The sequence below is a fragment of the Dama dama genome, chromosome 13 (genome assembly GCF_033118175.1).
Source record: "Dama dama isolate Ldn47 chromosome 13, ASM3311817v1, whole genome shotgun sequence".
Lineage (NCBI taxonomy): Eukaryota > Metazoa > Chordata > Mammalia > Artiodactyla > Cervidae > Dama > Dama dama.
Genome location: NC_083693.1, coordinates 33,327,707 through 33,352,342, shown reverse-complemented (window position 1 = coordinate 33,352,342; position 24,636 = coordinate 33,327,707). Strand labels below are relative to the sequence as shown.

General features: G+C 42.5%; 1 long non-coding RNA gene across 3 annotated transcripts; it reads right to left on the bottom strand.

The window, feature by feature from the left end:
• Positions 1 to 979: 979 nt before the first annotated feature.
• Positions 980 to 24,636, bottom strand: LOC133067844 (uncharacterized). 3 transcript variants are annotated; one of them, XR_009695417.1, is made up of 4 exons: positions 24,524 to 24,636; positions 24,154 to 24,307; positions 19,632 to 19,720; positions 980 to 1,663 (listed from the first exon to the last, which is right to left on the bottom strand). It is a non-coding gene; the product is annotated as an uncharacterized LOC133067844 (long non-coding RNA). The 3 variants fall into 3 exon arrangements; XR_009695418.1 differs by lacking the exon at positions 980 to 1,663 and adding an exon at positions 12,201 to 12,368; XR_009695419.1 differs by lacking the exon at positions 980 to 1,663 and adding an exon at positions 17,949 to 18,005.

The window sequence follows — 24,636 nt, the reverse complement described above, 5'->3', positions numbered from 1 at the left end:
CATGCAAGTTTGTACTTAGATTTTTTAAAAAAACAATAAACCTATAATTCATTTACAGCAAAATTAAACTTTTACAGAAAGATAATATAACAATACAATTAAGTTGGGGCAATAGCATCATGAATTTATCCATAATTTCACTACATTAATAACTTTTATGTTTTCCAATGTATTTTAACAAGGTTGTATTTATATTTTGTAATGTATATGCAATTTTTATATCCTGCTTTTAAAATTTAACATTATATACTAAAATTTTTCCAAGGTCGCTACACAGTTTTGTAATTGTCATTCTCATGACTGCATTCTCACGCTGCATCAAGTGTACAAAACCTTAATGTATTTCTTTGTTGCTGGAAATTTCCACTGCTTCCAGCTTTGGTGATTACAATACTGCTGCAGTGAAGAGCTGACTGCTTCTGTCTTTTGGATTTTTATGTTTCAGGAGCATGTGAAAAAGTAGCTGCTATTGGATTACCCTCTATTTGAAAGGATGAGTACTGTGGGTATAAATAGAAGCTAAGGTCAAGAAGCTAAAGGCAGAAAAAGACTCACGTGTCCAGCAGAAACTGATAAGCATGTGAAATAATATCCTTGACTCATAAGGCCGCAATTATGCTTGTGACCTGAGTTTGAGCTCCAGGGAAGAGGGGAGGGGTAAAAGTCAGAATGGCCCAAGATTGCCCTTATAAATCTTTTAAACAACTCCAAGTCTTCACCAGACTTCACTACGATAACATTAACACACAGCAGAGGCTTATTCCTAAGACCTCTGAGCCTATAGAGTAATTTTCTCCACACACTTCACCTGTTTACAAGTGAGCATTAACATTTTTTGGAAATATGTGGCAGACTTTAGCCCTAAAAACCACCATCTCCTCCCTCTTTAGGGTCAAGAGTTTCTGAGAAGGCTTTCCTAGAGGCATGGCCCCAGGAATTAAAAAGCAAGCAGGTGAAGGGTCACCCTAGTCTGAAGCAGCTTGATTTCCCACTATCTCTCCATCTCCCTACTGACCTCCTTGATCTCAGAATTCCACCTTCTGCTTTCCTGCTCCAGACAGAACAGCTCAGCTTTCATCCTTCTCTAGTGTTCTGTCAGCTTTCATGTCTGCTCGGGCTCTTGTAGGGCATGTTTCCCTGAACACTTCCCTGCCTCCTCCTGCCTTGACTGTCCCCTCCCTTTTCTTGGGCTCTTGTCCCAGCTGCCCAAGCTGGACTCATTCACCAAGGGCTCCACCACTGTGCTCCACTGTGAATGGTTGCCTCCGTCTCTTCTGAGTGGTGGTGGATTACCTGGATGCTCAGTGAATCAGCTGCCTCTTCTTGGTCCTTCTCTGAGAGGTCTCTTCTCTTCACTTGACTCCCATCCCTAGAGACTTTTCAAGAGCAGTGGAGACCATCTCTAGTTTCATCCATTATGCTGCAAGTATCATTACTTCATTCTTTTTAATGGCTGAGAAATATTCCACTGTATATATGTACCACATCTTCTTTATCCATTCCTCTGTCAATGGACTTTTAGGTTGCTTCCATGTCCTGGCTATTGTCAGTAGTGCTGCAATGAACACTGGGGTACGTGTATCCTTTTGGACCATGTCTTACCGAGTGAAGTAAGTCAGACAGAGAAAAAGAAATATCCTATGACATCCTTAATTTGCAGAATCTAAAAATAAATGATATAAGGAAGCATATTTATAAAACAGATACAGACTCACAGACTTAGAGAAGGAAATTATGGTTGCCAGGGGGAAGGATGGGGGAATGGGATAGTTAAGGAGTTTAGGATGGACAGGTACACACTTCTGTTTTTAAAATGGATAACCAATAAGGACCTACTGTCTAGCATAGGCAACTCTGCTCAATATTATGTGGCAGCCTGGATGGCAGGGGAGTTTAGGGGAGAATGGATACCTGTTTATGTATGGCTGGGTGCTCTGCTGTCCACCTGAAACTACCACAATATTGTTAATTGGCTATACCCCAGTACAAAATAAAAAGTTAAAAAAAAACAAGGGAGAGGATGGCTTTTTATTTCACCAAGTCGGCTCAAGCTCTCTAAGTCCCCAGCTCTGAGAGAGATGGACATGCCTCATCTCCATGAGGAATATCTCTCTTCTGGTTTCACCTGGCAGCCACTCTTACTGACTTTAATGAGAATGTAATGGCTGAAACACAATTTTAGTCTGCGACCCACCTGAAAGATAGGGGGGACATGTCTACCCATCCCAAAGAGATTCCTGGCATCTTTTTGCTGAGGTGCGTGGGACTTGTGTACGGGAAGAGGAGGTATTTATTGTCTGTGTCCTTTATCTTTTGAGCTCTATTTCTTAAGTTCCCTCAGGCAATAACATTCCCTCTGATCTAGCTTTCTGGGAGATGAATAAGGGAAAATCGAGGTTTGTAATTTCAAATAGCCCTGGTTTCTTAACCCAAACATTTGTCCACTGGCAGGCCCTGGGGCCCTATGTGTGTGGTTTATTGCCTTCTCACTATTTTTCTTCCAAATACCAGATACCATAAAATTCTCATGGATTCCCAGAATCTGTCATCTTCTGTCAAAATTTCACCTCCTGGGATTTCCCTGTTGGTCCAGTGGCTAAGACTCCACACTCTCAATACAGGGAACCCAGATTCTATTCCTGGTCAGCGAATTAGATCCTACATGCTGCAACTAAGACCTAGCTCAGCCAAATAAAAAAATTTTAAAAATTCGTCTCCTTTCTCTGATCCCATAAGAGCACACATTATCATGGGCCAGGACAACTGACACAAATGTTGGGTTTTTAGATAATTAAATTTACATAAAGAGGAGTGTGTAGAGAAACTAGACTTGTCAATCAAGTAGAAGTCAGGGCACTCTGAGGATAGTTTACTCAGATGCCACAACAATACCAATAAGCACATACACGTAAGTGCTGAGGTTACTGTTTTTGGTAATCACTTTTCTCCTTCCTCCCTCCCTCTCCTTCTTCTGACACTGAGATATAGGTCTGGGACATGGGATCTTCTGCTGCAACGCTTGCACCTGGACACACCTCTCCATGAGCAACAAAATATGAAGAAACTGTATGGGACTAAAAATAAGTGCATACATGCAGTAGTTGGGGCAAACTCTGGACCCAAAAGATAAAAAGAGACTCAAAATCCAACTGCAACTTCTGGAGAGCCTGGAGCAAAAACCGGGATTTGACAGACAATTGTGCATGCCCCTGCATACAGCACCACCTAGGGGTGGGCAAACCACCTAAGCCATCCCTCCAGCTTGACCCCTGGACACACCTGTTCAGTTCAGTTCGGGCTGTCAGTCGTGTCTGACTCTGCGACCCCATGGACTGCAGCACGCCAAGCTTCCCTGTCCATCACCAACTCCCAGAGCTTACTGAAACTCATGTCCATTGAGTAGGTGATGCCATCCAACCATCTCATCCTCTGTCGGTCCCTTCTCCTCCCGCCTTCAATCTTTCCCAGCATCAGGGTCTTTTTTAGTGAGTCAGTTCTTCACACCGGGTGGCCTAAGTATTGGAGTTTCAGCTTCAGCATCAGTCCTTCCAATGAATGCTCAGGACTGATTTCCTTTAGGATGGACTGGTTGGATCTCCTTGCAGTCCAAGGGACTCCCAAGAGTCTTCTCCAACACCACAGTTCAAAAGCATCAATTTTTGGCGCTCAGCTTTCTTTATAGTCCAACTCTCACATCCATACATGACTACTGGAAAAACCATAGCTTTGAGTAGAGATAACTTTGTTGGCAAAGTAATGTCTCTGCACACCCGTAACCCCACCTCAAATAAGGAGCAAGCTTGCCCCCCACCTCTGAGGAGCAAGCAAAGGAACCTGTTGCTTATTCTTGCTCCCTGATGCTGCAGCAGGGACCCCAGTAAAGCCTTGCCTGAATCTCTTGTCTGGCCTCTGATCAACTTCTATTGACTGGGGAAGGCCAAGAACCCTGGTCAGTACACAACACTATCTCATCACTTGTTTTTAACAACTTTCTTGTTCAAAAATTCCATTTCTAATTCACCCTGGCTGCACCCAATAATTTGAAGTTGAATAGCACAAAGTATCATATGGTAAAGAATCTGCCTGCAACGTGGGAGACCCAGGTTTGATCCCTGGGTCAGGAAGATCCCCTGGAGAGGGGAATGGCAATCCACTCCAATATTCTTGCCTGGAGAACCCCATGGACAGAGGAGCCTGGCGGGCTACAGTCCATAGCGTCACAAAGAGTCAGACACAACTGAGTGACTAACACTACACTAGTGCAAAGTGTAGAGCACACGCTCTAGCGCCACACTGCCTGGGTGTGAACTCCGGTTCTGCCCCTCAGTGCCTGTTCAACCTGTGGTAAGTTGCTTACCCTTTATATGCCTTAGTCTCCTTGTCTATAAACTGGGGATCATGACGTTTACAGAGTTGCCATGAAGATAATGTAATACAGCCTTACATGATAGAATATTGCCTGACATGTGGTAAGAGCTATACTTAAGTGTTTTAAAATAAATATATGTCTTTGAGCAAATTAGGCAGTATAAGCATTTGATTACTAAGATTTTTACAAGCAGAGATACCACTTTGCTCACAAAGGTCTGTATAGTCAAAGCTATAGTTTTTCCAGTAGTCATGCATTGATGCGAGAGTTGGACCATAAAGAAGGCTGAGTGCCAAAGAACTGATGCTTTTGAACTGTGGTGTTGGACCTTAAAGAAGGCTGAGTGCCAAAGAACTGATGCTTTTGAACTGTGGTGTTGGAGAATACTCTTGAGAGCCCCTTGGACTGCAAGGAGACCAAAGCAGTCACTCCTGTAGGAAATCAACCCTGAATATTCTTTGGAAGGACTGATGCTGAAGCTCCAACAATTTGGCCACATGATGTGAAGAGCCAACTCACTGGAAAAGACCCTGATGCTTGGAAAGATTGAGGGCAGGAGGAGAAGAGGGAGGCAGAGGATAAGATGGTTGGATGGCATCATCGACTCAATGGACATGAGTTTGAGCAAACTCCAGGAGATGGTGAAAGACAGGGAAACCTGGCATGCTGCAGTCCATGGGGTCACAAAGAGTTGGACGCGACTTAGCGACTGAACAATAACAATAACAACAGAAAGTACCCAAATGTTGATCTTCAACAGATAGAGATGTAAATTGTCTCATATTATCACAATGGAAATCTACACAAAATGAACTGATATAATAGCATAGATGAATCATTCTCCAACCTAATATTGAATAAAAGGAGTCTGACCTGAAAGAGTATGTGATCCTGCTTATGTAAAGTTCAAAAACAAGAAACCGATCTGCGGTGTTATGTCAAGATGTGGAAATGACAGGAGGCATGCGTCTGGGTGCCGTTAATGTTCTGTTTCTAGATCTGGGTGCTGTAGAAGTGTAGACTGACTTCTGAAAATTCACTGAACTATACTCTTAGGATTTGTGCACCTTTTGGGGTGTGTGTTAGACTTATATTAGAATTGCCAGAAAAATGTTGAAGATTTTTTCTCCAAATTCTTACATTTCTTCTGGATGATTTAGTCAAGAAGTTTTCCTTACGCTATTACTGCATTTTTACTATCATCACCCTTATATTACTTTTTGCTTGCTTTATGTATTGGTGACAATATTTTTGCACACAATAAGCAGATGTATTTTATTTCCTTCTTATGTAATGTTCCCGTGCAGCCTTCCCTAAGACAGGAGGTTTATCTTCCCAGAAGAGGAAAGAGTGAATTTTTGGCCTCCTTCTCAAGGGAATTGGTCTAAAATTAGGGTGGCCAAGGAAAAGATGCAGTGTTCATTCCTGAGCCTTTTTTTGCCCCTACACACACACACACACACACACACACACACACACACACACAGTTAGTTGCTCAGTTGTGTTTGACTCTTTTTCAACCCCATAGACTGTAGCCCGCCAGGCTCCCCTATCCATGGAATTCTCCAGTCAAGAATACTGGAGTGGGTAGCGGTTCCCTTCTCCAGGCGATCTTCCTGACCTAGGGATCAAACGCAGGTCTCCGGCCCTGTAGGCAGATTCTTTACTGTCTGAGCCACCAGGGAAGCCCCTTTGAGCCCCTAGGGAAGTAGAATTGAGAGCCATGATCTGCTGGGTAGGAGTGAGGCAAACCCACTGCCTGGGCCTCCTGTCCAGGGGCCAGACTGACAATGTGGCAGCAATTCAGTGGAGCCCAAGGATCGTGGCAAGCTACAGTGAGGACATGCCAGCTGGAGCACAGTCCTCAAGCTCTGACCAGGACAAATAAAACTGGGTTGCAGGTTAGAGCAGCTGCAGGGTCAGCTGTGGACACTAGAAGCCAGGCCAAGACAAGCTGAGTCTCAGTGGCCACCGGCTCCCACAGAGCAGAGGACCAGTATGAGACCAGGGTATCTTGAGGTCACCAGGGTCCCTTTTCTGTACTCAAATGCTTACCTTGGAGATAAGCTGGAAGAAGAAAGTGAAATTGGACAGACTGAGTCGTTTTGCCCCTGAAGCAACCTTACTAAAAGGGACTGGTCTCATTCCTTACTTGGATTAACTGTAATCAAATGGACTAAAATACATGTTTCCATGTCACCTAATCAGTGGGACCCAGTAAGGTCAGATTGTGGTGTAGCCTGCCAGGCTCCTCTGTCCATGGGATTCTCCAGGCAAGAATACTGGAGTGGGTTAGCATTTCCTTCTCTAGGGATCTTCCCGACCCAGGGATCGAACCCACGTCTCCTGCACTGGCAGGGGGATTCTTTACCAACTGAACTATCAGGGGTTTAGTGCACCTAAATTTGCAGCCATATTTCTTTGGTTTATTTTTCCTTGATTTTACCAACTTGTAAACTTTTGTTGCTGAAAACTGTTCATTTTAGGAATTTTTCTGAATAGAAAGCTCCTGGCATTGCTACCCTCCACAACCACCCCTTTATGAGTAAATCAATTTCATAGTTTTATAGTTTCTCTAACTTTTCCATTCTGTTCATCATCCAACCATCTATCTACTCACCCAAACAGTAACCATCTCTTTGGAGTCATGTACCAGGAATTGAGCTAGAAGGTTTGATGACAGTCCTTGACGCTGAGACTTCCCTGGAAGTCCAACAGTTAAGACTCTGCTTCCAACGCAGGGGGTGAGAGTTCAAACCCTGGTTGGGGATAAAGGATGCCTCATGCCATGGGGCGTGGCCAAGAAAACTAATGAAAAGTTTTGAATACAGAGGGTGATCAGAAAACCAACACTGTTCTAGCTTCACCTTTCCAAACATCCACAGAGGCTTGCTTTCACTTTTCGTGTCTAGGCATATTAATTGCCAAGTTTTGCTAAGAGTACTGGGTTTCTGAGCCTTACGACCTGATGGCAATAATCTTTAAGAGCGCCCTTGCTTTGTAGTGTGTCAAGCTGTATGTCTGCTGTCCTGACCTGGAATTAGTCATTTCTCTAAGGAGGCTCAATTCTCTTTAATAGGGAATATATTTAGAAACCAAAATGTGGCCTCTAATGAAACTCATTTCTTCTGGCTTGGTCATGATTTCTAGTTCTTTTCAATGGACAGAGATGAGATGAAGGATATTAGGGGACAAATAGATTTTAGAGGATGAAGGAAGACATTTTTCTCATTTTTCTATTATGAGTTATAGATTACTTTTGACTGTAAATACATAAATCCAAGTACTTCTATTTTTAGGTTTTTTCCCCCCTCTTTTAGGTTTTTTTTTTTTTTCCCCCTTTGTGAACCCACTCATTTAGGATAAATTACCCTTGTTGGTTTATTATATTAGGACCAAGGGCAGGAACACTCAAGTGTCTTTTTTTTTTTAGAATATATATAGATATAAAATGTTAATTTTGGCTGCACTGGGTCTTCGTTGCTACGCAGGCTTTTCTCCAGCTGCAGTGAGCGAGCGCTGCTCTCTAGCTGTGCTCAGCTTCCCGCCGCGGGGGCTTCTGCTGTTGCAGAGCAGGGACTCTAGAGCACGAGGGCTTCACCATTTGCGGTGCGCGGGCTTAGAGGCTCCGCGTTAAGTGGGATCTTCCTGGACCAGGGATCAAACAGATGTCCCCTGAGTTGCAAGGCAGATTTCTTAACCAATGGACCACGAGGGAAATCCCACTCAAGTGTCTTGATTATTCCCTGAGTCTGTATACAGTCTTAATTATTTCGTGACCAGCCACTTCAAATGAACATGGGGGCCCTGGTTCAAACAGCAGTAAACAAATTCCACTAAGATACTAAAATAAAAAGTTTTTTTCTTTGTTCACTTTCTCTCCCTCTCTACTGCTCCCCCTCCACCTGTTCTGGTGTTTCTTATTTGCTATTATTAAATAGCAATGTCAAATTCCCCTGGGTGCAGGGATGCTGGCAGGCTGAGTGCAGACTCACAGGCCCCCTAGGGGTCAGTCCCCTGGTGCCAGACATGCACTAGGCTCAATAGCTGCTGGGTTTCCTTCTCTGGCCAGGCCAGAGCTGTCCTCCTCCCATAGGCCAGTTGCTCCGACTCACGGGAACGCGTAAACCTCAAAGGTATTGCAACCTTTGTGCCAGGACGTGGTAAATATCTAGATTTGGGGACAGGCGAGAGGTTTACCCTGAGGTCAGGGTATTTCTACTCTGGAGTGAAGTCAGCTGCCTGAGTCACCACCGAACAAATGGTGCTCAACTCTGATCCTTCCCCAGCCCTAGCCAAGGCGCCCACCAGGAGCGAGGATGCCAATGTGTGCTGGGCAAGAAGGCAGGCCAGGTGGAGGCTCAGGGTACCCTGGGTGGGGTGGGTGCCTTGAGCTGGTCCCTGGGAGGCAGGGAAGCAGCAGAAGTGGGGGACAGTGCATGAGCCAAGGCTCCAGGCCCTGGGTGCCTGCTCCATTGTCCCATTGGACTTCACTGACAGAGTGAAAGTGTGAAAGTGTTAGTCCCTCAGTCATGTCTGACCCTGTGCAACCCTATGGACTGTAGCCTTCCAGGCTCCTCTGTCCATGGGACTCTCTAGGCAAGAATACCGGAGTGGGTTGCCATTCCTTTCTCCAGGGGAATCTTCCCAACCCAGGGGTCGAACCCTTGTCTCCTGCATCGCAGGCAGATTCTTTACTGTCTAAGCCACCTTACAAAACACACGTTCAAAGATTAGATTCTTAAGAATTTTAAGATGGCAACTACAGAGCGTTAAACCCCAAATGTGAGGCCTGTCAGGGCACAGGGCTCTGTGTGCCTACACTGGTCCTGTGTCCACAAAGCCATCCCTCTCTGTTTTCAGCCACAGTTTTATAAATATGCCTGGGGCCCCTGAGGTTCTTGGAGACCCTTTCAGGGGGTCTGTGAGGTCAAAACTATTTTTATAATAACAGTGAAGACAGTATTTGCCTCTTTCATTCTCTTAGGCGTGTACAGTGACGTTTTTCCCAAGGCTACCTGACAGTGTGATATTGTAACAGGTTTAATTCAGAAGCATAAAATTCAGCTGTCTTCTAATAAGCCAGATATTAAAGAGATTTTTTAAAAATGTAAAACAATACTATTTTTCTAACTATTTTCTGTTGTGGAAAATATGGTTATTTTTTAATAAAAATGTTGTTTGTCATCATTTTAAATTTTTAATATTTATTTCTATATATTTCTTTTCATTGTTATTTTTAGGTGAATAAAGATAAATTTTTAACACAAGAAATATTGATAAATAAACCCACATAAACAAAAGCTCTTGGGGTTCTCAGTGCTTTTTTTTAATGAATAAATTTTAAAAGTTGAGGTAAAATTCATATGACATAAAATTAAATAATTAGGGACTTCCCCGGTGGTCCAGTGGCTGACTCTGTGCTTCCAATGTAGGGCACCCTGGTTCAAACCCTGGTCAGGGAACTAGGTCCTACATGCTGCAACTAAGAATCTGGCACCCAACTAAGACCTGGTGCAGCCAAATAAATAGATAAATATTTTTGAAATTATTAGAAAATAAAAGGTAAAACATTAATATATTTGTAAAATATTAAGTATTTTAAATCAAAATGTTAGCAATATTTAAACTAAAACTTGAAAATGTTTATAAGCTAAAAATATGAAAATGTTTTAAAATTAAAAATATGAAAAAATTTTAGTAAAATATATTATTTTTTAATTAAAAATCTTTAGATTTTTTAATAAAAGTATTAAAATATTTTTTAAAAGATGACATTAAAACAGTGTCTGATGTGGAGTACATGATCAATAAATGTTGGCAGCTATTCAAAGGACTGAACCAATTTCAGTGTTCACTGGCAGTCTCTATTTTTCTAAAGTCTACCCCACATAGATTTAATAATTTGACTTTGCTTTTGATCATTGAATAGCTGGTGCCTCATTTTTCAAATTTATATTTCTGTAACTACTGTGGAATCTGAATAGTTTTCACATTTTTGTCACAGCTGTGACTTTCCCTTTTTCAATCTATTTTAAATCTAGTTGGACTGATGCAATCATGTATAAAATAAATAACTAAAATTAGTCTAGTTTACACCACATTATCAAGGCTGTTGTCAAGCTCATAAAAATAATATTAGGGCTCTAAGGGCATTGAAGAGCTGGAATTATCCATCCCACATATTTTGAATCTTTGAAATGAGCCACGGAGACCGAGCAGAGTTGCTGTGATTCTGCCGCAGTGATATAAATATGACCTTCCACGAAAAAGCATGTCATGGCCAGCAGTGAAATTCAAAGCCGCAGGCTGGGTTTCAGAGTCCACATCATTAGAACATGTTGCCCCTCTGGTTACAGCAAAGTAAATACAGACCAGGCTGATTATGTGAACACATTGCATTTAACTTTGCCTGTCTCTATTGATTTCCCACTTCATTTCAACAGCAACTGGATCAACCTGGTGATAAGTAGGTCTTCCCATCTGCCTCAGATACTTATTTCCTTTCTTTCCAAGACTAAGTTTTCCACCTTCTATCTTCAGTTCATTCCCTTACCATTTTGCTGCTGTCTCTTGTTTTTCTCCCTGGTGACTTCAAACTCTCCTTTTTTCCACTGGCATCTTTTCCTGGTACTCACAAATATTCAGGAAGATGTTATAGAAAAACCTGAACAAACTTTTTGACCAACCCAATATGTAACTATTTCCCCTAACAGGAAAACGTTCCTCAACGCTGTGTCAGCCTCAAAGTGTCCCCTTTTTCATCTTCCTTCCTATCACAGCATTCACTGCATCTTCATCTCCTGCCAGTCCTCAAGCAATGACAGGATGGCTCTGGCTACTTTCCACTGAGTAGTTCGAAGGCTGCTGGTGGTCTCCTAACCGCCAAAGCTGCCATTTCATTTTCATTGGGTGTGATGGTTGACTACTTACTCTTTGACTCTTTGATTACATTTACTCTCCTTGCCTGGGTTTGTGATAAGTTTTTATAATTTTTCATGGCTGTAACTTTTTTCTTTTTTTGGCCACATGGCATGTGGAATCTTAGTTCCCCAATCAGAGATTGAACATAAGCCCCTGCATTGGAGAGCACAGAGTCTTAACCACTGGACCACCTGGGAAGTCCCAGGTCTCTTACTTTTCGTTTTCCATTTCCTACATGACAAGCTCCTCATCTGTTCCCAGCCTTACCTGTTGGTTTACTCAGGATTCCATCCTTGATGCCTTTGTTTTTTTCCCTTCTACCACATTTCTCTGTGTGATCTCTTCTATTCCCATGATTTCAGCTAATGCTGGTGACCCCCAAATCTGTATCTTCATCTCTGATCATTCTTATAAGCATAATACTTATTTTTACTTTTTTATTTATGTATTTATTTTATTTTGGCTGCTCTGGGTTTTCTTTGTGGTGCATGGGCTCTTTAGTTGTAGGATGCGGGCTTAGTTGACCTGAAATATGTGGGGTCTTAATTCCCCAGCCAGGGATCGAACTTGTGTCCCCAGTGTTGGAAGACGAATTCTTAACCACTGGACCACCAGGGAAGTCCCATGATACTTGCTTTATTAGTAGATATCCAAACACCTACAAGCAATCTTTCTGGAGCTCCACAAACACATCAAGCTGAGTTGACATCTTTCCTGGAAGCTGCTTCAATTTACCTTATGAGGTAAATTGCTGCTACCTTAAAAAACCTAGCTGAGATCCTGGCACTCAGATGGAAAGAAAGTCTTGCTCTCTGATTTCAGCCTCTGGTTTCAACAGATCACAAAGAGTATGCAACACAACTGTGTTCAGTCTTCACTAGTTTATAAATTTTATTTGGGCAGCAACAAGCACAAGGAAGGAAGCTCTGTCTCCAGAATTCTGAAAAAACATAGTCTGGGGACTTCCCTGGTGGTCCAGAGGCTAAGACTCCGAGCTTCCAATGTAGGGGACCAGGGTTCGTTTCTTGGTCAGAGAACTAGATCTCAACAAAAGTTCACATGTTGCAGTGAAGACCTGGTGCAGCCAAATAAAGAAATATCAAAATGAAAGAAAGATCACAATAGGTTTCCATAAATCTCTGTATCTTCGTCCCCTTGGTTCCCTTTCCTTCTCCCCAGAAAGCTGCCACTGCTAAGTTCGTCTCTGCATCATGCCTCACACATCCAATTAATCACCAAGATCTGTATATTCTATTCCTAAGTAGCGTCTCCTTTCTACCCTCACTGTAGCTGCCCTGGTATAAGATGCCTTCATTCTTCTGCTTGGATTACTGCTCCTCTCAACCTTTTGCTTCCTGTTTCACTCCTTTCACCTCAAAGTCAGCCCACCTACTAGAAAAATCTATAATGGTCAACCTAAAAGTGTCCCTCTCCATCTTAAAAATTTCACTAGTTCCTCTACCCTGGTGTTGGCTGGCAGTTCCCAGGCTGTGCTATGGTATTTCCGCTTCCATTTCATTCTGGTGGCTCAGATGGTTAAAGAATCTGCCTGCAATCCAGGAGATCCGGATTTGACCCCTGGGTCGGGAAGACCCCCTGGAGAAAGGAATGGCTTCTCACTCCAGTATTTTTGCCTAGAAAATCTATGAACAGAGGAGCCTGGCAGGGTACAGTCCATGGGGTCACAGAGTTGGACACGACTGAGCAACTAACACTTCATTCTATACGTTGTAGATAACTTCTTTCTGAAATGCCCTCTCTGGGTTAGTCCTTCAGGGGTTACTTCCTCTGAGAAGCCCTGGCCGAATTAATCATTCTCTCCCCTGGGACTTCCCTGGTGGTGCAGTGGCTAAGATCTCACTCTTTGAATGTAAGGGGGCACAGGTTCCATCTCTAGTCGGGGAACTAGCTCCCACATGTTGCAACTAAGAATTCAAAAGCCACAACTAAAGATCCTGCATACTTCAGCTAAAACTCAGTGCAGTCAAATAAATAAATATTTTAAAAAATCATTCCCTCCCTGGGTACCTTTAATCTGTATGATTACTGTCCTTCTCAAGTACACCTGTCATTTTTGTTTTTATAGATCTGAGTCCTCTGTAGATTGTGAAGGGGCTGGCCACTTTTTCACACTTTCCTTTTTTATAACCACAGTACCTAGTGGAGCATGTGGCACATTGTGGCACACTCAATAAATAAATGTGTAGTGAATGAATGTTTTAAATGTGATTGTTTAGATAGGAATTCAGTGAGCGCTCCAGCACCCAGAGGCTGGTTATAAAGTATACCGTGTACTGAGTCCTCATTCTACATCCCCTTCCCACTTCTCCTTTCTGCTTTCTGCTTTTATGCCATTTCCCTTCTGCACCAGACATCTAGCAGGTGGGGAACCACTGAGTGAGGAGTGAATGTGGCAGTTGGGACAGTCAGTTTTACCATAAACAGAATTCTTACTGTCTGAATATTTATTAGTCAAGACCCTACAATTTGGGACTTCCCTGGTGGTCCAGGGGTTAAGATACCATGTTGCCACAATGCTGGTTTGGTTGGGGAACTAAGATCCTGCATGCCTCACAACAGGGTCAAAAGATCTCTCTTGGTAAATGTCACACAGCACTTCAAAATATGTGGGTTATTTTCAAATATCTTGTGATATTGATTTCTAACATAATTCTACCATGATAAGAGAACAGACTTTGTATGATTTCAATATCTTTAGACCATGAAATTTTTGCACCTTGTTTTATTGGTTCATAGTGCTTTTCAGGTCTACTATATATCCTTCTATCTTTCTATGCATTTTATTAATTTTTGAGAGTTTGATATTGAAACTCCAGCTAAAAATCTCAATTTATCTACTTAAAAAATAATTGTAATATACAGCGGAACTATGTGTGAGCTTCCCAGGTGTTGCTTGTGGTAAAGAACCCACCTGCCAGTGCAGGAGATGTTAAGAGAAGCAGGTTCACTCTCTGGGTCAGGAAGATCCCCTGGAGGAGGGCATGTCAATCCACTCCAGTATTCTTGTCTGGAGAATCCCATGGACAAAGGAGCCTGGCAGGCTATAGTCCATGGGGTCGCAAAGAGTCAGACACAACTGAGGCAACTTAGCATGGTAGAACTATATATATCTTTGCTCTGTATTATCCAAGTTTCCTATAACTGTTATCATATTTTCATATTTAAAAAACAAAAAAATGAAAAAAAAGTTCAAAAAAAAAAAAAAGATCCCATAATTGGAGTTCATGTAAAGTAGCAGAAGTCAACAACCCTCCAACGTGGTCACTAACAAACCAGTCAATTACGAAATCAGTTCCCACTGGATCAGCCACAGTTCACCTCTGCAATTGAGTAAATGACATTTTTGGATAAGTCAGTCGGTCTCTTCAGGATTGTGGAATTGCAGAATTTCAACTTGAGGTTAGTTAACCTGATGTTGGAGAATGGCTTATTCAGAAATGAAAATTTGATTATAAAACCAGTTCACAAATGAAGAAGCTAAGCAATAGGGATTAAAATGTGATAAGAGCTTCAAAGACAGTGGTTTGTACATCAAAAGATTAAGAACTGCTTTTGAAAAACTGACTAATTGCTTGAATACTTATGCAAAGACACCTGTCTTGGATCTTGCTGCGAAACTAAAAAATGATATGAATGTTGTGTATTATGCCATCATCCTTATTTTATTTCTTATTTATTTTTATTCAAGTTATACATCTATTTAATAGAAGTAGATTTCTATGGCTGAAAGAAAAACTAGAATTCTTTGTTCTACTTTTCCCCATCCCTGAATTCTGCCCCGGAAAGCAGTGTCTCCTAATGCCTGCTTTGGCTCCATATTTCTAAATAACATGTTTACATTGGATTTCTTGATTTTTTTCAGGATGTTATCTATTAACTTTCTACTATAGAAGATGAGGCCATTTGCTTAGTTTTCAATTTCCTCTCACTATATAGCCTCAGGGTCTCTGGAGTTTTTCATATCTTGATACCTTCAAACATACTAGGTAACCTAGCAATTACATCTTTTTCTAGAGACAGTTCTCCTGGGGTTGCCTCTCTCTTGCCCTAAGCTGGATTTCTTTTTCCCCAGATTGGCTCCTGAAAAGTTGTCCCCTTATTCTCCTGGGGGACCTCTCAGTTGTGTTCACGGACTGGAGGTCCTGTTTCCCAAATCCCACATCACCTTCTACATTGTATACTGCCTTGTTTTGATGGAGCATGTCCTCCAGTAGCTTCCTGAGAAAAGGTTCAAGGGAGGTAGATTTTTTGAGACTGTGCATTTCTGAAAATGCCCTTTTATTTTCACCTCTCACTTAGAGCTTCATTTTTTCGCGTTAAAGTCCTGAAAACCTGGACTAGATAATCTGAAAACTCTACCGCTTCAAATAACTAAATGCTGGGTACAAGGTAACAGGATCACTTAAATACATAGCCTAGACTGCAATAAAGTTAAGTGAAATTCCCAGAGGCTAAAACTAAAGACTGGCGCCTGGAGTTTGTGAGCAATGCAATGCCCACAGCTCCAGGGAGGCTGTTGTTTCGATTAAGTTGGAAACTTGGTTTTTATGTCTACATTAGGCTAGGAGAACTGGCTTTGAGTTTGCTGGATGCAGAACATTGAAATTGACATTCTGCAGAGGTTTGGGACCTTGCAAGGAGACACACACCGGTGATGAAAGGGCAAACTAGCAAAAAAAAAAAAAAAAAAATGTCCCACTGCACAAGGAGCTAAAAACAAAGATCATATGTCATGTTCTGAGCTCAGGGTAAGGGAGGAACTCTCCCTTGTAAAACTGTAGCCTGAAATCTGAATCAGGCTGAATCTGAATCTGAAAACTGTAGCCTGAAATCATTGTCTGAAATCTGAATTTCTGCTACCAGCATATTCTGGGGAAAATTATTAACCTTTCCCATCTGATTCTTCTTAGGATCAACTGCATCTTTTCCTGATGTGTGATATAGGCTTGAAGATTATATCTGTCTCCAGCCATGGATTAGGAACATGGTTCTCAGAGGGTGGACTGGAGACACCTTTGAGAACTTCTTGATTAAGCCGAGCTAACTGACTCTTGGGAAGGACTCTTTGCTTTTGAAGCTCATCAGGTGAGTGAAGAAACTTGCAGGACGTTTGCCTGGACTGAACAAATGTAGAGCACCAAACAATATGCACAAGTTGCCTGCTATTCTGTGTTTAGACATTGTCACCTGGAGAAACTCTTGTCATGTGCAGAGGAGATAACTGTAGGATGTTCACTACAACACTGTTTATAGAAGTGAAAGCTTAAAATCAACTCTGAGATCTATTAGTAGAGGAAAGAAAAATAAATTGTAGTATGGTCATATGGTAGAATGCTCTAGCAGTGAAAATGAATGAAGAAGTGTATAGAAATCAGTGGATTTCAAAAAGTCCATGTTAAGTGAAAAAATATATGAGGATATTATAATTGATGCAAATTTTATGAAATAACTACATATTGTTTCTTGTTGTTGTCCAGTTGCTAAGTTGTGTACAACTCTTTTTGTGACCCTGTGGACTACAGTCTTCCAGGCTCCTCCATCCATGGGGATTTCCAGGCAAGAATATTAGAGTGGTTGCCATTTCCTCTCCCAGGTATCTTCCCAGACCAGGGGCTTGTTTCCTGCATTGGCAGGCAAATTCTTTACCGCTGAGTGACCAGGGAAGTCCCATATTTTGTTTATATGTATATAAATGTGGACTGGGTATGCCCCCAATTTCAAGGTAGTGATTGCTTCTAGAGATGAAGGGAGAGGAATAGGACTGAGGAGGGGGTTTCAGTTTCAATTTTCTTTGAAAAAAAAGAATTTGAAACACTTTCTTCTCTGTCAATACCCCTTGATTTTTGCAGTTATGATCCTTACAGGGTATGCGTTTATAATATTTACATTTTGTTTTGTAACTCTGTTTTCCACATTTTGCCTACAGTTGTCTTGAAAATAGAAAAAAAGGTGTTTTTTTTTTCACCGTGCAATTTGGCATGTGGGATCTTAGGTCCCTGACCAGGGATTGAACCCATGCCCTCTGCAGTGGAAGCACAGAGTTGTAGTCACTGAACCACCAGAAAAGTCCCTATGTTAACTATTTTTATGTTAATTCTTTAGTCAGAGGATGGCAAGGTATCTTGAGAGGAAAAGTAAATGTCAAGGAAGTCCCTCAATCTTCTTTCCAATTAGCTCTTTCTGACTTACACCCTGACATGTGAGGTCTTCTGTTATACCTGGGAAGCAGTCTGAACAGGGCAGCAATCTTGGGTTTGATTGTCCAATGCTCATCCTTCTCATGAAAAAATGTCAAACTACCCTCCACGTGTTTTCCTGTCAAACCATGATGCTCTGTCCTTACTAATCCACTTAGAATGCTTCCTCTCTCGCCAGTCACTATAATTTCAAACTCTCCATTAACTCATTTGTATGAAAATGTTATTACATGGAATTAATACTCACAGAACACTGCCTGAAGGATAATCATGAATACCGTTTGATCAGAGCTGGCAGATTGATTTCAGTCGGCAGGAGAGAAGAAGCCTATTGGTGATGTCCAGTCTCCACGGGAGAGAGTTTCAGTGATCACTGGTGATATTGCTTAAACTGGAAGGGACAGTGTGCTTGCCAGGAAGGTATTTCCACTCCTGCCCCCACATACTGTAAAATGTATCACTGGACCAAGCCAAGCCTTCTGAGAGTTGCTTATCTGCAAGGAATGATTTTTGACTCCTTCGCACTGAGTGGCTCTGGGCAGTATGCCAGCCACCTGCACTGAAGATGTACTGACAGACAACTGTGTGGGATTTGATTCTATATTTATTGTAGGAAGGCTGCTGAGGGCATACTATATAACAGGCTGTTTCCTCTAAGAGGAGCCATGAGAGAGTTCTTTGGAACAAGTGATCTGTTTTTACCTTATGGACACTGTGAATGTTATAATGTTTCCTTCTTTGCTTTGGTTGCTAGGAAACTCAGGGCAATGGTGCAGATCTCATCCAGCAGGAGACTCTTGGACAAACATTTTACATACTATCTTTACCTCTCCCTTCAGTTAGTATTTATTCAGCACCTGCTTTATGCCTGTTAGGGCCCCAAAATATCCACGTAGGGACTTCTCTGGTGGTCCAGTGGCTAAGACTCGGCACTACCCATGCAGAGGTCAGGGGGTTTAATCCCCACTTGGGGAACTAGATCCCACGTGCAACTAAGAGTTTCCATGTTGCAGCTAAGGCCCATGCAGTCAAATAATAATAAATAAAAAGTTTAAAAAATATATTAATGTTAATCATTGTAGCATATTAAGAGAAATCATGAGAGCACTTATGGCTGAAAACAAACCCAAGGTTTAAGGTAACTTAAGGGTTTGTTGCTGTTGTTGTTCAGTCACTAAGCCATGTCCAACTCTTTGGGACCCCATGGACTGTAGCCTGCCAGGCTCCTCTGATCATGGGATTTCCAAGGCAAGAATACTGGAGTGGGTTGCCATTTCCTCCTCAAGGGGATCTTCCTGATCCAGGGATCGAACACATGTCTCCTGCATTGGCAGGTAGATTCTTTACCACTGAACGACCTGGGAAGTCCATCCCAGCTCAGTGTTGAGCATCATTTAATGTTTGTTTGAGTGGACTCTCAGGTCATTTTATTCTGTCTCTATATAACCCACAGAGCAATCTGTTTGACTGCCCCTTGCACATGCATCTAGAGTGTTCAGGCTTTCCAACGATCACAATCATAACTTTTATCAGAAGGGTTAAAAAATGAAAAAAAGAAGGATAAAAAAATGGGAGAAAAGGGAAGAGGAAGAATGGGAGGGACAAATTAGAGGTATGGCATGAATAGATAAACCTACTATATAAAATAGATAAGCAACAAGAATATACAGTATAGCACAGGGAATTATTATACCCGTTATCTTGTAATAACCTATAATGGCGTATAATCTGCAAAAAGTATTGAATCCCTATGCTGTACACCTCCAAGTAACACAATGTTGTGTTTAAATCAACTATACTTCAGTAAGAAAAACTAAGGAAGAAAAGGAAGAAAGGAAGGAAGAAAAAAGTGGAAAACTGAACAAGGGGAAGAGGCGCTGGGACTGGGAGCTAAAGCATGGACACAGGGCTGACTCTTTGCTCCCTCAGTCCCTGGCCAGCAGCTTTCTCCCTAGTTCTTCCTTACGTGACCAAGTTCTCTAATGTGCTGCTCTCACTTTCCTCCACGGCAGAAGCAGGCATGGTCAGGGGCCCTTCAGTGTCATTCCTGATTAGTCAATTATTTTGAATTAACACACAAAAAACTGTCTTTCTCATCAGGGAATGGGCAGAGGACAGACCTTAGTGTGTCTATTTTTGCTTGCAGAAATCTTGGAGTCCAATTTCACGGCTACAATATCAGCCTTCGTGGCTTGCAAATTGGATGGTCCTAAAACAAACAAACAAACTGAATATCAAAAACTAAACAACTTTACTGTTTGAATGCCTTTTAAGTCATATCCAATCCTTTTTCAAGAGAAGGGATACTTTGTGGTGGTCCAGTGGTTAAGAGTCCACCTTCCTCTGAAGATGGTGACTGCAGCCATGAAATTAAAAGATGCTTGCTCCTTGGAAGAAAAGTTATGGCCAACCTAGACAGCAATATTAAAAAGCAGAGACATTACTTTGTTAACAAAGGTCCGTCTAGTCAAGGCTATGGTTTTTCCAGTGGTCATGTATGGATGTGAGAGTTGGACTATAAAGAAAGCTGAGCACTGAAGAATTGATGCTTTTGAATTGTAGTGTTGGAGAAGACTCTTGAGAGTCCCTTGGACTGCAAGGAGATCCAACCAGTCCATCCTAAAGGAGATCAGTCCTGGGTGTTCATTGGAAGGACTGATGCTGAAGCTGAAACTCCAATACTTTGGCCACCTCATGGGAAGAGTTGACTCATTGGAAAAGACCCTGATGCTGGGAAATATTGAGGGCAGGAGGAGAAGGGAACGACAGAGGATAAGATGGTTAGATGGCATTACTGACTCAATGGACATGGGTTTGGGTGGACCCCGGGAGTTGGTGATGGACAGGGAGGCTTGGTGTGTTGCAGTTCATGGGGTCGCAAAGAGTTGGACACGACTTAGTGAGTGAACTGAAGTGATGCAGAGAGTGTGGGCCCCATCCTTGGTCTGGGAACCAAGATCCCACATGCCACAGGGTGCAGCCAAAAATTTAAAAATGAAGAAATAAACAAGTTGTTTAAAAAGACATCTGCATGAAAACAATATTTTATTTATTTGTATGATATTTGCTTAATTTTTAAACATTTGCTTAATTTAAAAATTTTTATTTATTTACTTTTGACTGCACTGGGTCTTTGTTGCTGCTCTCTGGCTTTCTCTAGCTGCGGCGAGCAGGTGCTACTCTTCGTTCTTCCCTCTCGTTGCCAACACTTTGGTTCAGATCTTCAGCATCTCGCGCTAGAATAAGCCTCTTAAGTGGACTTCCTACCTCCTACTTCTCCTCTTTCTAAACCCTATTCCACATCAGCTGCCAGGCAGAGCTTTAAAGATGTTACTCTGGGGGATTTCCAGAATGTCCAGTGGTTAGGACTCTGCGCTTTCACTATCTTGGCCCCAGGTTAAAAAAAAAAAGTAAAAGTTACTCTGATGAAGTCAGCCTCTCCTCCTACTAAATATTTTTTTAGTATTTATTTATTTGGCGGTGCTGGGTCTTTAATTTTTTTTTTTACTTTATTTTTAATTGGAGGATAATTGCTTTATAATATTTCATTGGTTTCTGCCATATATCTGGGCTGGGTCTGAGCTGCACACTTTTGGGATCTTTAGTTGCAGTATTTAGGACCCAGTCATAAACCTTACATGCTCCCTGCCCTTAAGGTTTTTTAAGACTGAGCCACTGATCACCTCTCCATCTTCACTTCCTACCAGCCCCGCCACATGCACAAGTACTTCCCACCAGAGCAAACAGCCTGAAGCTCATCAAGTGACATGCTCTCTCATACATTTCTGCCTTTAACGTGTGTTATTTCCCTTTCCTGGAAAACCCCATTATTCCTCATCAGATTGGCCAGCTTCTATCTGTTTAGCAAGGCTGGTCTAAAGCCTCACCTCTCTGAAGCTCTTCTTAACTCCTCTAGAGAGACTGGTGATGTCTACAGCAATTTGTACATGAATCTTTTGCATGCTACTTGTTTACATGTGCTTTTCTCACACTAGACTATGGTCTTCTTGGGCAAGATGTATTTATAATTCATCTTTGTGTGACCATTTCTTATAATAATGCTGGAAACATGGTAGACTCTCTGAGGATGCTTGAATAAGTTCATTAGGGATTTAATTTTCCAATCTATTCTTAAAGAAACAGAGAGCATAATTGAAGTCAGCTTGATCTGATAGGAGGAACAAGTCAACAACTATGAAGTTCAATACAGAATCACTGGCCACGTGTGGCTGTTGAATACTTGAAATGTGACTAGCCTGAAATGAAATATATTCTAAGTACAAAATACATACACAATTTCAAAGACTTAGTATTAAAAAAAGAATGTAGTGGTGGTCCGGTGGCTAAGAATCCCCCTACCAATGCAGGGGGCACAAGTTCGGTTCAATCTCTGGTCTGAGAATATCCCACATGTGGCAGGGCAACTAAGCCTATGCACCACAACTACAAATCCCAAGCTCTAGAGCCTGTGCTCTGCAACAAGAGAAGCCACTGCAATGAGAAGCCCGTGTACTGTAACTAGAGAAAGCCCACAGGCAGCCAAAGATCCAGCACAGCCAAAAATAAATAAATAATTTTTTTAAAGTTCTTGCTAAAAATAAAAAATGAATGTAAAATTTCCCATTGATATTTTTTACATTGATGACCATTTAAACAATAATCTTTTGCACATATCATTTTAGATAAAATATATTATTAGAACTAATTTCACCTCTGTCTTTTACTTTTCTAGTGTGGCTACGAGAAAATTTAAAACTACACATAAGGTTCACATTTGTGGCTTGTGTTATATTTCTGTCAGAAAATGATGTTCCAGAATGTTCATTCTGTGAACAAATATCTTTTGAGCACCTGCTCAAGACAGCTGTTAGTCCAAGTGATGGGTACAGAATAGTAAAGAAAGTAGATAACGTTCCTGACCACAGGGTGCTTACATCATAATGGAGAGAGGGACACAGAACAGGAGGCAGATGTGTAAACAAGATGGTTTTGGATAGCATAAATAAAGTACAATGAAGAAAGCAAAGAGGGTGGGAGCACGGTCTTTCAGAGCAGGTGAGGACAGAGGAGGGAGATGAGGCAGGAGGCTGGAATCTGGATGATGGCAGAGACCTCTAATGCGGCAGCAATGGCATGGATAGGGAGGCACAAACAGACTTGAGATATATTTGGAAAGTAACATTAGGAGGACTGTGGTAAACATGGATATTTTGGATTGGCCAGAGCAGATGTGGATTCCCAGGATTCTGGATGACCAGGTGAATGGTGGCACCACTGGATGAGATAAGGCTGGAGTGGACTTGAGACAGACGGGGAATTCCAGTTTGGCCATGTTGAACAGGAGGTGCCTGTGGAAGGCCAGAGGGCAGTGCTGAGGGGAGACGTCAGTGCTAGGAATGATCATTTGGGGTCTACTAGCACAGACATGGTCATTAAAACCCAGCACAGATGGGAAAGGAAAGAGAGAAGATGGCAAATGAAGATGACACACAGGTCCAGGTTTTACCAACCAGGGCTCTTCGCCTTGCCTATTCAATAGAAATTGACTAGAGGCCAGACACTCCAGTATTCTTGCCTGGAGAATTCCATGGACAGAGGAGCCTGACACGCTATAGTTCACGGGGTTGCAAAGAGTCAGACATGACTGAGTGACTAACAACACACCAACAAGAGGCCAAACATTCATTGGGACCTCTCTGCAGCTAGGAGGAGTGAAAACAAACAATGGGTTCCCCTTCTTGATCCCTGAGGTGGGGGCCGAGCTTGTTTCTTCTATGGGATGAGGGTAGCAGTGTGTCCGTGGCTTGGGCCAGAGGGGTGGCTTGGGTGTTTTGCCTACCCCTTAGGTGATGTATGTGAAAGGGGAATGCAGAGTATCCTACTTTGCTCCTGACACCCTGTTTTTGTTCCAGGCTCTTCAAAAGTGGCAGCTGGGCTTTTCCATCTTTGTATCTTTTGGGTCCAGAATTTGCTCCAACTGCTCATGGGGTCGCAGTTATTTTTAATTGCATACAGTTTCCCTATATTTTGTTTCTGGAGTTGTGTCCAGGTGTAAGAACTGTAGTAGCAGAGGGTCCCAGGTCATAGCCTGTCACCGAGGGAGCACTTTCTAAACTGACTCACACATGAACATGTGTCTAGACTGAGGGGGGAGGACCCAGGGTAGCTAGAGGGGTTCACGGCATAAGAGAGAAGGCAAGACTGATTCGGCAAGGTTTGGGTGGTGATGGAGGGGATGGGCTGGCCTGGGAGACTGGCTGGGAGAAGAGAAGGGTTCTCAGAGGAGATATTTGGTGTCGGGGAGGAGGAAGGAGGCTAAGCAGCTGGTAAAGGAGTCATTGTGGAAGACGGTGATGTCCAGGTCACAGGTAAGGACATTGCTTGGGGAAGCTCTGGATATGTTACAGTCTGGGCTAAGGCTTTATCTCGATGACCTCAGAGTTTGAGAAGGCCTCCAAGAAGCAGTGGATGAGGGAATAGGGAAAGCTGGCTTTTGAAAAGTTGAGTGGCCCTGGCTCTGAGCCTCTTTGCCACTCTCTTCTCTCCTCTTTAAAATGAGCCTCTTCCACTGCCGTTGTTATAAGGTCACTAAGTACAGGTGCTTCCCTTGGTTGCCTGAGCTGTTCTCTGAACCACACTCACCTTCCATTTCCCGTAGCAGAGGAATCCAGGCTGTCCCCTAACACAGTCAAGCAGCCAGGGCAGACTAGGCACAAGGTATTCTCTATGGTGGGCATCTGTGGGGAAGCCAGTTGTGCACGCTGGCGGGTGGTAAGCTGGCTTCCAGGAACGCGACCTGGAATAGAAATAAATAGGCGTTCTAGTCTCTTCAATCATCGTATTCCCCCGAGTCTCAGTTCCAATTAAAAAATGGAAATTGCAGGTGATAGCAGTGGACTGAGGAGTACTGGGCAAGTACTTCGGGTCCATTAACTCCGTGAATCCCACAATCACACTGACGCGGGTGACCTCCGTTTGGTAGAGAAGGGGAAAGACAGAGAGGTTAAGTTACTTGATCAAGGTCAACAGCCGGCGAGTGCGTAGCCGGGGTTTAAACCCGGATTCAGACTCGGGGTTCAAACGGGACTCGCTGCCGGCTGCCGGTGGAGAGGTTCCAAGGTTTCG